At 37.8% G+C, this 14,759-nt stretch overlaps 1 protein-coding gene across 3 annotated transcripts in view; it reads left to right on the plus strand.

Moving 5' to 3' along the window:
- Positions 1-2,685, plus strand: part of BTC (betacellulin) — a 50,767-nt gene extending 48,082 nt beyond the window's left edge. For 2 of the 3 annotated variants that reach the window (XM_025386039.1, XM_025386042.1), the window contains one exon: positions 774-2,685. The gene's annotated coding sequence lies outside the window, so the exon portion shown is untranslated. The remainder of the gene's footprint in view (positions 1-773) is intronic. The other variant, XM_025386041.1, reaches the window with a different exon arrangement.
- The last annotated feature ends 12,074 nt before the right edge of the window (positions 2,686-14,759 follow it).

Below are 14,759 nucleotides of genomic sequence, written 5' to 3' on the forward strand. Positions count from 1 at the left end.
GCAGGAGGGTCCCCTAGGCAGGAACTGTGGTTGTGGAGGGCATAGCCACTGTCAGATATAAACAAGGACAGAGGGAGGAAATAGGGAAAGAAGTATTCCAAAGTTTCTCTCCTTTTGCCTTCGGATCTTCAGCAGGTGCCTCCTACTAGTCAAACCCACCAGAAACCAGAGGGCAATGGAGCCCTGGTGATGGAATCTGAAGTGGTCAGTCTCCTGGAGACAGAGCAGGGCAGAGAAAGGCTCCAAGAAGGCACATGATGCATAACTAGCACAACAGAGCAGGATAGTTTGTAATAACATAAAATCCAACTCAAACTGGCATAAAGTGAAGGCAACGTATTGGCTCACATGAATGGCAGTCCAGAGGTAAGGTGGGCTTCACACTTGTCAAACCAGAGGCTCACACATAAGGAAACACATTATTTCTTTCTTTCTGCTCACTGTTCTGAGTTGGCTTTCATCCTTGGTCAGTTTCTCTTAGGTTATAAGGAAGGTCAGTAGCAATTAGACCTACAAGCTTCCTTGTTGACATCCAGTATGAGAGAGTAGTGTCTTTCCACAGCTCAGTTGTACAAAGCATCACTCCCAGACAATCCTAGCAGCTTAATGGGGTTGGTAAATGCTTGATGAAAATTATATGTGCTCCTAACTTATTCCAAAAACAACATTACTGAATTGAAAACAAAATCACTGGCTCTGGATTTTTAAATTATTATTATTATTGCATAGTCCATTTTTTTAAAGTGACGTGTTGTTATTTTCTTCATTCTCAGAGGCTATGAAGTTACCTTCAGGCTGGTGGCAAGCTGCAAAATGCCTTGCTCATTTGAAAATGGACAGAATGTGTCTCAGGAAAACAGCTAGTAGACATGAATTTTAAATAATGTATTTACTTTTTATTTGAAACTTTAGTTTGTGTTATTTTTTTTTAATAATAAGAACGTTAATTATATGATTATTGTCTAGTAATTCGAAAAACAGCAACTGGTTACATAGCAACAACAGAAGGGAAATTTCAATAAACTTTCATTTAAGTATTGTCACCAGGATTACTAGTCAAACAAAAAAGAAAAGTAGAAAGGAGGTTAGGTCTTAGGAATTGAATTAATAATAAAGCTACCATTTATCAAGCATTTACCATGTGCTAATAAGTTTGAAATATATTATTTCATTTAATCCTTTCAGCAATCCATGAGATAGATATTATAATCCTCGTTTCCTACATATGGAAACAGGGCCAAAGAACTCAAGTCAAATAATCTAATCCAGATTTAGACAGTTGGAGATTGTTGGAGACAGAATAGAAATCAAGGTTTATCTAAATCAAAATCTGTGCTTTTAACCATCAGTTTTGTTCATCTGAATCGGTGCAACCTAACTCAATAACAAAACCCAAGGTTTTATACTGAATTGTGTTTTGGTATGATCGTGAGATGTCAAGGCCATCTTCCTACAGGCACACAGACTGAGAAATCCTGGCCTAGATTGCTGTTACCATAATGCTTTCTACAGAATTGACTTTTATTATGTTTCTTTGCTCCTTTATAAGTTCTCAATGACGTGACTACATTTTTACATTATTAAAGCAAACAGATTGGCCCCATAACTAAGGAAATGAATAGAGATGGAAAAGTAAATGCTTGGCATTCCTTAAGCCCTGGGTAAGTGTTTATGCTCAATAAAACATAAATAATGTTACTGAAAGAGGCTGTTTATGCGGGAGTAATGGTCAGGGACAACACTGGAGAGACCAGGTAGGGACTGGTTGTGACCATATCCTCATTTGCGTTCTTCTTGATGACAGCATATATGGTTGCCCTCAGGTAAATTTTGATGCAGTAAATTCATGACCATAACATCTATTACTTGAGACCATCTTGCCAAGTGCTCCTTTACTCCATGGTATATTTAATAAACACTGCTTTAAACCTGGAAAAGCACAATCTACATTTAGTCAATAGTTCGTGGAATATTTAACTTTTTACATTGATTAGGTGGTTCACTTACAAAAATCAATGGAAGATGCCCCCCAAATTGTGTGTGTCAGCCAAGCAGCTTCTTTTTTAGAATCTTTGCAAATTTTACTTTGCAATGTAGATTCCATAGTGAAGTGGAGAATTCAGACAAATGCTGAAATCATATATCACCTTCTAGCATCCGTGGTGTTTTGAGTGAAGCTGGAGCTGTACTTATATGTAATACGGAAATAGCTTCCCTGTCAGTAAGAGCTAAGTCAAGCAACTGATAATTTTCAAAATCTATTTTTTCTCCTGATTTAATGATCATACTTGAAACACAATTATATCCAACTGATCCATGTTGTATGTGCTTTATTTTCAAAAGCTCATTCATGCCCTTTCTCTTATGTAGTCTTCTTTGATACAAAAGGAGCTTGGAATAAATATCCATTAGAGTTTTTAAAAACACAAAACAATGCTCTAAATGTTTCTTTTTTCCTGGACTGAGTTTGGCTGACCAATAAAATCTCTCAAGCCATTTTGTTTTGATCCTAAAATGTCAATGGTGGCTCTCAAAATTTGGTAGATCTGGTATCAAGAAAGAATTTCAAAGATTTTTATATCTTTTCAAAATGTGTTTTATGGTTGCTTTGCATACACTAAATAACTTTGTTATGTAAACTGTCAATATTATCATGTAATAAAATAAATTTATTTTTAAAACAAAGTAAACGTGGTTACTTGGGAATTTTTTATTTTACCATGAATTACTAATGAAAATAAATTTGAACACTATTGCTTTTAAACACCTTATGCTTTGTAAACCCTATCCATTAATGTTCTTGAAATAATCCATCCTGACCATGTGTTTTCTTTAGGAACTAAAACATTTGGGAGTGTGTTTGACATCTATGGGACTGTCTTCCCAATACCCTGGCCATATTTTTGAACTCCACCTCCAGCTGCATTTGATTGGTCTGAGGTGGGCACTTAATGAACTTGGGCCAATTAGAGTCATTCCCAGAGAAATTGGAAACTTGAACTGAAGTTAGTCTTCTTAAGGTTCTTGGGGTATAAAAATGTGCATTTTGAAGCTATTGGCAGTTACCTTTTGCTTCATGTGGAACAGAAAAACAAAGGAATCTGGTCAGCCTACAGCAAGTGAAGCTTTAAGCAAACGCTGAGTGAAAAACAGAGACAAGGCACAAATTTCCCGACAGAACGTGAGTCCTGGTTACAGGCATTCTAGAAGTTTAGCACAGTTGCTGTCTATGGGCGCCATGAGACATGTTAGTATCTTCATAATAAATTCTTCATTTGTCTTAAGCTAGTTCCGTTTGGGTTTCTGTAACCTGGAACCAAGATCCTGACCAACTCAGGTGCATCCTGAGATTGTGGACAATGGTTTCTTAAAGAGGAAATGACATCTTCTGTAAAACAAAATATCAAATTATTATTTTCAAATAGTGCCTTTTATCATATTAAACGAACATTTCCAGCAACAGCATTGTGTTTGCACCACACAGACATTCATGGGAGCGTGGAGAGGGAGCAGGGATTTCAGCAAGCATTGATTGGGTACCACTGTATTTCAGGTACTGTTTCACCCACTGTGACAAATGCTAAGGAGGAAAGACTCTTAGAAGTTTAGAGTTTCTAAGTAGGGGAAACAGCTACTCACTGAACATTTCAATGCAATTTGTTGCTCTGAGAGAAGCTCAAGGTATTAAGGAACAGAGAGGAATGTCACTTAGCCTTGCTTAGTAAGAATCAGGGAAAGCTCCTGTAGGAAATTACACCTGAGCTGATGATTGGCTCTGAGAAATAAAGGCCTCAGTCCCAAATCTTTGGTAAGCTCAAATCTTTCTTTTATTTTTCTTTTTCTTTTCTCTCTCTTTCTTTCTCTGTTTCTTTCTCTCTCTCTTTTTCTTTCTTTCTTTCTTTCTTTCTTTCTTTCTTTCTTTCTTTCTTTCTTTCTTCTTTCTTTCTTTCTTTCTTCCTTTCTTTCTTTCTTCCTCTCTCTCTCTCTCTCTCTCTCTATCTCTCTCTCTCTCTCTCTCTCTCTCTCTCTCTCTCTCTCTCGTCTGTCTTCCTTTCTTTTTCTTTCAAGACAGAGTCTGGCTGTCACCCATGCTGGAGTGCAGTGGCACCATCATAGCCTCAACCTCCCAGGCTCGAGCAATCCTTCCACTCAGCCTCCCGAGAAGCTGGGACCACAGGCACGTACCACTATGCCTGGCTTTTTTTTTTTTTTTTTTTTTCCTTGAGACGGGGTCTTCCTATGTTGCATAGGCTAGTCTTGAACTCCTGGGCTTATCAAATATTTCTTAAGTCTTTGTCAAATTCTACCAAGTTCCTCTGAAAGCACCGGAAGTGGAGGGACCAGGAGGTGGTGCTTCAAGGGAACAAGTGAAGAGAAAGAATCAAGGCTTCATCCCTTGTTCCAGGCTGTCCTGGGTATAGCAGGGTAGAGCATGTGGGCGTGTGAGCTGTGAGAATAGATGTTTCTGGTCCCAATAATGCTATCTGATTAAGTGATTTCCTGACGTGGCAGGGAGAGATTTTTATAGTTTCCTACAGTTTGTCATTTAGGGCTTTCCCATTTTCCACTTTATTTTATTGCCCATGGTTTAAGCAAGTCACATTGAGAGTGGAGTAAAATGTTCCAGGTCAAATAACCTTATTTAGATAAGATCTTGTTTGTGCAATATTTTGTAAATGAAGTCCAGAACATATTTCAAAGCCCATGGCTTTAAGACCCAGCTATAGCTTTAACGAAATCTTCATTTGAGTATATTGTGGATGTACTTCGTTATGCCTAAACATATTGGGGCACTGCTGTCGTTAATTAATTCACACAAAAATAATTATTAGGTTTCTACTAAATGCCAAGTACCTCAGGTGCTAGGGGGTATACCACTTGCATAAAACAATTTAAAAAACCCTCCGACCTCATGAAGCTTATCTTCTAGTGGATTTAATCTTTCATAGCATGGAATTTAAACAAAACTTATGCAAGAAGTTATCTTATACTGAGGACATTGACTCTAGACTTTAACTTAAACAAGTGTCTTAGAGCATAAAACTCAAGATGAACTCATGAAAGATCTCAGTACATCATAGGTTTGACAGGTTTTCCTTGACTGAGTAATTTTCATATTTTAATAATGATTATGTAGAACAAAAAAGTATAACTATGTTTTTGCTGTCAAATGTTTATTTTTGCTATGCTTGATTAATATTGGTGCTACATTTGGGCATCTGCTCTTCTTCAAAAGATCTTCTATGCTTCAAAGCATTTTTCTACAAAGGAACCTGTTCCCATGTGATCATCTTTGTTAACTAAATGTTAATGCCAGAACATAATGTGCAAATAGTGTACTCTTGCTTGTTTGCTAATATTGTCGGAGCCTAGGAATGTGTATCTTATTGGAACTTCTATAAGCTCCTATATAAGCTTCTGTATATCTAATTGGAACTTCTATAAGCTCCTTATTCTTCCCCAGGATGTGTCAGCTATTAGCGTTTGAAGTAGTCTGAAATTTTATATGAGGAAACTGTATAAACTGTACAACTACAGAAACTGTACTAGTAGTTATTTTCAAGAGCCGAATTATTGTTTTTGGAAATTTCAAAATGTGGACTTCAAGGTAGGTTTAATCAAAAATTATAGTCAGTAATTGTACTCAAATAGAAGTGTTAACAAAACATGTTTTTAAAGAACTTTCCTTTTATATTTTATTATTTTTATTTAAGTTTAAATTACAAGAAAAAATATGCAACAGAGATACTCAAGGTTTGTTTTCTTTATTTTTTCTAATAAATTTATTAAAAACATGTCAAACAAAATTCTTCACAAACACAGAACTCTTTAGTGTTGCTTTCTCTAGCAAGTATAATTATTCTTCCAAGATATATGCAGAATAATAAAATATTCTGAAACTCTGTGAACCAAGCTAAATAATGATGTACAGTATTTTGGGCTTTAGTAAGAAGTGATAGAAAAACTTGTATCTCTGACTTGTTCTCTAATACCATTTTTGAAATGCTACAATATGTAAATTAATTAAAATAAACTTGTTGCTAGCACATTCTTTTTTAACACCCTAAGAACGTTTCGTTTACTCAATGAACCAGAGCTAGCAATTCTAAAAAATCATTTACACAGTGTTTTGCGTTTGGTTGACTGCTGTTTTTTTTGTCTGTTTTACTTTTAAAGATAATCTGGTCTCAGGTATTGTATCACCATCCCTCTGCCTCCTAACTTTAAGTGGACTTCAAAATATCTGAGCTCTTAGCTCAGCCAGTGCTCCTGATAATTCTGTAACTGCAATAGGGATAGGAGAAATTTGCTACTGAACTATCATAATACAAAAGTTATGAACATAGGATCTTTATTCAGACAGATGTGGGCTTCAATTCTAGGTCTGCCATTTACTGTGAGACCCTGGGCAAGTTATTTAACCTTACTAATGTTTTTTGTCAGCAAAGTCAAAATAAATAATAAATAAGGTGGGTTGAGAAACTTGAATGAGATAATGTCAGTAAAATGCTCAGCTCAGCACCTGGAATATTTTAAATATTCTCTAGGTATGGGCTCAACTGATGTTAATTATTATTACTGAGATTAATAATAATCACGGTGATAGTGATGATGATAATGATATTCTCTAATTACTCCTGTGGAAAACAAGAAATTATTTTCTGAAGTTGAGTCACTGCACTGATACATTGCAAAGTTTCTGTAGTTTTAAGAAATCACCATTCCTGTGGAAAAGAATGTCTTTCTATTCCTATTAGAACAAGTTATGTTTAGGTGAAGAATTCCAGCTCAGTGACTAGTCCTATGAAATTGCTTCATTTTTTCTCTCTACATTCTTCCTTTCTCCCTTCCCAACTCCTTCCTTAAAAGCACCCAATGAGAAAAAATAAGGAATAATCACTCTAAGGCTATTGAAAATAACTGAAAGCCCAATAATTTTCAAAATTATACTGAGACAGAGATATGATAGATATTTTTGAAGGTGGAGTTATACTCTGTATTACTTGTATGTTCAACATTAAGGGAGATTTTAAAAATAACTTGGGCAGGGACTGGGAATAACCTCTGCTATTTGTTACTCACAATTGACCTACACAGTAAGTATTACGATACCATCTTCTGGGTGATAAACCTTATGCTCAGGAAGCGTAAGTACCCTGCCAAGGATCATACTACTTGTAAATCATGCTCATCTGCCTCTTAACTTTGAAATCTCCATCTTGAAATGAAAGTACACTGAAATTATCTATCTTCTAGATTGAAAGAAAAAGAAACTTATTGTTCTGGACCCTGCCAATCGGCTAAATAAATGATTACTGAAACTATGTATTTGACAAATCTTTAAAACATTTTAAATATTGAAAAACTGTACAAGAACAGAATAATCTGAGAATTTTGTATCAGTCAGATGATTGTTTTTGTATTTAAAGAATTAAACCTCTCAATCAGATTTAACAGGCTTAGTAAATATGAGAAAAGAACATTGAGTACAGCATAGAGACTGAACAGTAGAGTTTACACCCTCGCCAAGGGACGCTCTTACTGAAGAGTAACACAACTTGATGGGATCAAAATATTTTTCTCAATCAACACATGATATGAAGAAGCTGACCTCTAGGAAAGTATCTGGATGTTCCTAAAGCTTTTGCAAATAGTAAAGTTTTATACAAATAGATATAACTTAAAAAGTTTTATACAAATAGATGTAATTTTAAATATATGTTTATTGATAATCAAAATCCACCCCATAGTGCTTGAGTCTCTTGAATTCAATGTCACTTCATTAATTTAGACCCCTCAGTCTGTAAGTTGTCACCACTAAGGCACTAACTAGTTTGATGTTTACCTTCATGATAATTAAGATGTAGTAATCTTTAAAAACTCACGGGGGAGACATTATTGTTATAAACGTTTCCAATACATTGAAAGTTATACTTCAGCAGCAGCAGAGTCTTTTCAATTTTGGTGTGGTAATAAAATCACCTTACATGACATCTGTAACGTGTTAAAATCAGACTCATTATTTTTGTAAACTACCTTCAGGTTCTAATTTAATTATTTAAATATGACTGAACACTGACAATGGGCACATACACAAAGGTGTTCTAAGTGCAGCGGGAGAGTTAAAGGAGATTAAGAGACAGTGCATTTTTTTTTTCCAAGTGGGAGAAAGATATATACACAAATAGCTATAATAAAAGGCCAAATGGTTCATTCATTCATCCAGTGAATATTTAGCATCTATTGTATGCATTGTGCAAAGTGCTAAAGGGAAAAAGATGAATGAGGCTTAGTTCATTCTGCCGAGTACTTTGTTCTCCATTAACGATGAGAGTTTTATGTGAACAAACAATACTTGCTAGTATAGATTAGAGACTGAAGGGATTAGAGAACACTTCTCTGAAGAGGTGGTATATACCTAGACCTGAAAGAATAAATGGAATGTGATAGGCAAGTACAAGTGAGGAGACGTTCAAGTCTGGGTCAGTGTGGATAAAGAACAGAGGAATGTTCAATTAATTGAGAAGTGGCGAATACTGCTGGTATAAATCAGGTGCCTAAGACAGCCCAAGAAATGTCCTGATGCAATGTTCATACAGATAATGATGAATGTAACAAGTGCTCATTTTGTTATCCAAATGAGTGTCTGTTTCCACATACAGTGAATTTTGCCTATTGAACAAAATATTCTTTGGGACTTCTATGGACAGAGTAGGTGTGTATCATCAATTTCACAACATATGGAGCATACCGTGAATCATAGGCCTTATGTAAATTGATACTCAAGAATACAATTAGTTGTCAACAGTGTCACGCCAAGCCATATTGGAGCCTGAAGCAAAAAGGAAAAAATATGTTCCTCTTAAATATACACATCAAAATATTCTCCTATATTTTGAACCAACTAAAAAATGTTAGTAAGCATTCTATAATCAGAAAACATGACTATGCATAAAGCCTTTCATTGTCCACCCTGTTCGCATACTTTTGTCAACCCTCATAAACCTTGGTATCTCACAAGCTTCTGGGGACCTGATAGCCACAGGCCAGGGAACTGCAGGCTGATTTTAAGCCCCTGAGATTCACAGGGGCATATGCTTAAAATGAGGCTGTCTGGCACCTGATATGTTCGCATTTCATAATAATGCAAGATTGTAAAATAAATAACTATTGCCTGCCTTTATCTACAAGTTTGATATTTTGTTCACTGTGAATTTTTAAAAATAATTTAGATTTTGTAGAAGATATCACATTGCATATTGTTAACTTTGATTCCTGAGTTTTTTTAAACCCTTAAATTTTGGGCCAGAGCAAGTGGGTACCTCACTCTTCATACTCTGATTCCAGCCCCGGTTGTTGACAAAAAGCAGCACAGGAGAGTAAAACGAGCAGGCTGTATATGCAGTTTTCCATAAACAAACAACGACAAACAAAATATCCACTAAAATCTAAAAAAATTAACGTTTCAATGATTCCCACACTCTAGAGATTTGGATTGGATTTTAGCGTAAACTCTAGTCCTTGCTAGTGATATGAGTTCTAGTAAATAACATAAATTTACCCAGCCTCTGTTCCTTAATCTGTAACTTGATATAATATCCTCCCATGGGTTGGTTGCCAGGGTTTTTATGAGCTTCATGGGCCTGTGACCTGTGTAGCCCACAGGCTCTATATAGGGATGACACTGTAATTGAAATTCTCAATAATTTTTGAACAAGATTCCTAGAATTTTCATCTAGTACTGGATCCCCCAAATTATGTAGCTAGGCCTGGCCATGGCAGAGTGCCTGAGATACACTGTGCACTCAGGAAACCCTAGTGGGACCAGCTGTATTGTGGTTGATTTGTGGACACATGTTTATGAATATTTTCCCTGTTCTCAGCACATGAGAACCTGGAGTTTAAAGAAATCATTGCATTAGTTATGGTCCTTGCCTTCTGTAAAGGGAAACCACAATGGAATGGAAGGAGAAAATGGAGACACTGGTGAGTACCCTCTCCCTTCCCTGTTCCCTGGGTTCTTTCCTAATCAAAGCTCAAATTCCTTAGGTTCTTCTGGTGTCTCACAAGCTTAGTGGCTTTAGCCATACCTGTGTCAGGATGCCTATGTGTTTTCACAGAAAGAGATGGCTTTGTCCTGGGGTCTGCTGGTTTTTTCCCTACCCACTCCCTAGGCAAACACGGAGGCCTTCGACTATACCCCTATTAAGTATCTGATCAAGCAAATCTTGCCATTAGAGGGATTTATTCTCTTTATTAGTGAATTTTTAAGTCTATTTTTTGAAAACCAGTACCTTGGCATTATTATGTTAGGTAAGCATTCCGGCCTCCCATCCCCCTCCTCTTGAGTTATATTATAGATCATTTTATATTTAATAAAGGCCACCTTAGGAAAGCGAAAGTCAAGTCTTAATTGTATTCCACTACAAGGCTTTAGACAAGGTCCATCCCAGGAGGAAAGAGGAGATGGATCTTGTCTATTGGTAAAAAAAATCTATAAAACAGATGAGAAATTAATAGGTGAGAGAGTAGGGTGAAGACTTCCATTTGTAGAGAACAGCCATTACAAACAAGAACACATGGGTTTGTAAATGTATGGCACATTTGAAATGTGCTACATGGAATAGTGCTGCCAGATAAAAGAAAGACATCCAGTTAAATTTGAATTTCAGATAAAAAAAATTGCAGTGTAAGTATGTTCCAAATATTGCTGCTTATCTGGGCATCCTATATTTTTATTTGCTAAATCTGACAATCTCACGTGGAATAGTGGATTATGGGATGCAAAGGGGCATATGCTTAAAATGAGGCTGTCTGGCACCTGATATGTCATGGCAAGTTTTCTTGCACTTTACTGAATGGGAAAGACAAGGTTTTGAGCAGGCTAGTGACGTGATAAGATGCCTGGTTTAGGAAAAATAATTCTGCAGGCATTATAAAGGGTAAAATGAAAAGCTGAGAGATGGAAGGCAGGGGAAATGATAGGAGCTGGAATTGAGAGGTAGAAATGGAAAGGCTGTAATATGCTCTAGATGTTTTGGTCAGAGAATCAACATGATTTTGTGATATGTTGAATTTGGAGATGTGAGGAAGGCAAGACTCCTTGAGAAGACTGTTAGCTCCACACTGGTGACCAGCAAGTTCTTGGTGTGATTATCTGAGATATGGATTACAGGAGGAGGAGCTGACTGGGAGTGGGCGCTTGGGTGCCATAGTAAAGAAAATGACTTTGGTTTTAAAAAAAATAGATTTGAGTACACTGGGGACATCTCTGTAGAGACATCCAACAAGCAATTGGCAATGTAGCCCCGAAGTTCTTGAAAAAGTCTTGATAAAGAAAAAAAAAAAACTATCTTGGGCAGGGAAAGATATAATAAAGAAATCACAACTTCAAGAAGAATTACCTGAAAATAGTGGAGATGGACTAATGGGACCAGACACTGAGGTCATGAGGAGAAGCTGAGAGGATTTGCAGTGTCTTGATGTGCAGAGTAATGTGAATGTGAAAATGGTGAGATAGGGGGTAATACCTAGATATATGCCAAAATTAAAAAAGCATCAGGATTTGACATTAGGTATGGTTGGAAATAAAGCAGAAAAGAAGGAGATATAGGTGCCCTTGAAGCTGTGGGCAACAGAAACTGGGACATAGAAAAGCCGCACTCATGACAACAAGAACAAGGTAAGATGGAGCTGACTTTACACTGAGCATCCACTGAGTTTCAGCTTGCCTATGAAATGTCAAAGTTAAGATATCTTGCTAGTATAAATTATACATTTGGGTTGAAAATATAGACTTTGAAAAGGAGTGTAACTATGTTGAGTAAATGGTGTTTTGAAGGTGTGAATATACAATAGGAACCTTAACCATCAGAGGTGCTGTGTGAATGCCTGAAAAAAATGCCAATTTTTGTGTATGTTTTGATGTAAAAAATGCAGCTCACGTTCTAAATTGGTTGTGCAGGAAAAGGAAGTTCAATAAATTAATTTAGTCCATTACTGATCAGTTTTTCTCTCCTGAATGCTCATCTGCTAGTAGGGGGAAAATGAAACCAATTAAATGTCCAATCTGGTTTAAATTTAGCCTATTTGAGAAATATGAAAAGTCCCTTTCAGCAATTTCCTAACTTGCCAGGAATCCAAAGCATGGGCTCTCAGAGAATCTGCATCTCCTATTTCTTTCACTACCGTGGTACGGAGGGGATGAGGAAAGGGCCTCACGTGGGTCTTCGGATTGTTATGGCAGGTATCCATTGTTATTCAAGGACATGGTCCTTGGCCCACCTGACTGCTGTGCAGTTCTGTCGGCCTTGAATGCTGAACTCTGAGGTAAAGATATGATTCTAGGGAGCAGTGCATCCTGCCCTTGCTGACTTGACTTCTCTCATATCTCACTGGTTGTCAGATCATCCTTCATCCAGCCTCTGTCTATCACAGCCTCTGTGGTGTTTGCTCACTTTGCCATTTGGCTTTTTGTGGCAGGGCTGGTCACATGGCAGGGTGTTTAGCTCTCAACCTAACATCCATACCACTTAAGAACTGAGGCATGCAGGGTAACTATGCTTCCTTGTTGGCAATAGCTGACTGTTGTGACCAAGGGAGACTGGCACAGGGCTGTACGCTCAGTGAGGCAAAAGAAGAAGATGAAAATGTGGAATTAACTCCCTTCCCTGCCTCTTTCCAATACATGCTCATGTGAATTTTTCTGTGAATTGAAAGTCTGTAGGTTTCTCAGAATCTTGAAGTGATCAGTTCTCAAAGAGTTATGCTTTCAAGTGTTAAGGACCTCCATAGAGATAGAGGCAGAAAAGTGCAGGTAAACCTGGAAGGAAGAAAGAGGGGATGAAAGAGAAGGAAAGGCTGGAGTTGGGAATAGAACAAACGAAGTTCAATGTAAGGAAAATCAAAGCAAAAAAGGAAGGAAATGAGCAGGACAAGGTGATCTGTGGTAGCACATGACACTGAAAAAAAGTTGGAGGTTTATACCAGTCAGAAGCAATGATCAGTTCTGTAGAAAATATGAAAATATTCAGTTTTCCATCAGTCTGCAGATGGTCCCACTTGGAGTAAAGTGTGAAAGAGTCAGTTCTCAATAGGTGCCTTAAAGTGTATGAACAAGTACATGCTTACTAGACTGATATAACTTAGAGAACTCCTCCGGGAGGAGGAGAAGGATTTAGGAGTGATAGCAGCCATAGTGGGATGAAGTGGTGAAAATGATGTAAGATTTGCGTATACTAACATGTTTTGTAAATGCTTGGCTGCAAAGCCTGTGTAGGGATAGCTGACTAGTCAAGGGAACTGGGTATGTAATTTTGGACAGCCTTGTTGTTATAGACATCTTTGATGGCCAAACGAGAACCTCTCTGCATGATCATGTCAAACAGTATGATAGATAATGGTCCTCGTAGAGTTTAGAAAAGAAGACATTGGGTAGCAAGAATTTGTCAGTGTTTTTTCAGCACTGTCTATGTATCAGGCTTCTGGCCTCTTCTGATGAGATTCTACCTGGTTGATCTGCGTTATTTGCTATACACATAAATTTATCACATTCTTTTCTGCATTTCCCTCTGCACTGCAGGGCAGAAACCTGGAATCCTATTTTTCAGAATCCTTTTCCTCATATAGTTCTAGATTAGAATCTTCTAATCTGCACAGTATTTGGAAGGTGGAAGAGAAGGTGCCATTCTGCAGCTGCAGTTGTAAGCTGATGTCTGAACAGATGGCAGCCGTATGGTTTGCAGTGGTTCCCAGGTGTGTGCCTGAGAATCACATGCTTCTAGCTGTAGCTTTCCTGACCTTTGATTCCCTAGCTTTTCCAAAGGCTGCATAAGCCTCTAATGCCCTGCAGTACAACTCTTCTACGTGGAGACCTGAGGAGATTCTGTTTCCTTGATGGAATCCAGAGTGAAGCATTGGAGCAGTGTCGACACTCAAAAATATTGACTTCCTTTTGCTTTAATAATCAACAATTAATAATTATTACTAATAATCTAATTATTATTATATTGCAGACACACTGATGCCAAGAAAGGCATATGCTAGTATCTTGGTTTGAATTCACCTAAAAGAAGGTTTTGAGATGAGTACTTGGAAGAAACTGTTTATTTGGGAACTAGTTCCATGATACACATGATGACATGAGGCAGAAATGGGGAAAATGAAGTGGAGAAGCCACTGAGGGTATGTTAATGAGATAATTACTTCTGTCGACAGCTGAGTTTAATCCCACTTGAGTCTACCTGAGGAACCATTGAGATTGCCCCTAAGAAATATTCCACTAAGGCTGGTGTCAAGATGGAGTATTTATTCACATACACCTGTTCCTCCATGGCTGAGGGTTACCCTTGGGGGTGACATTCAATCCCCTGCACCTACAGGGTCTCCTGCTCACAGGTAAAGAAATGCCCCTCTGTATTGGAAAAGGCCCTCAGGCAGAAAGGTAGAGAAACGTGAGGTGGGGTAGGGGAGTTTCTGGGTTTGTGGCACCGACGTCCAGGCCCCTGTTGTACTATCGGCATACGGCTTCCCTACAGGTCAGCTTGCCTCTTCTACTTCTGTGCAGTGGCAGAAGCGGAAGTCAGAGTGCAGAAGGATGAGGGGGTGGAGAGAGGAGTGAGTGCAGACAAAATGCCGTAGGAGCGTGAAGGCAAGCACCGAAAATAGCAAGAATTTAGCTTAGGGGCCTCAGGCGAGCGCCACACACACTTGTGTTTATTCCCTTCCATCTTCTCTCTCTTTTTCTCTCTCCTCCTCAT

Source organism: Theropithecus gelada, chromosome 5, assembly GCF_003255815.1.
Source record: "Theropithecus gelada isolate Dixy chromosome 5, Tgel_1.0, whole genome shotgun sequence".
Lineage (NCBI taxonomy): Eukaryota > Metazoa > Chordata > Mammalia > Primates > Cercopithecidae > Theropithecus > Theropithecus gelada.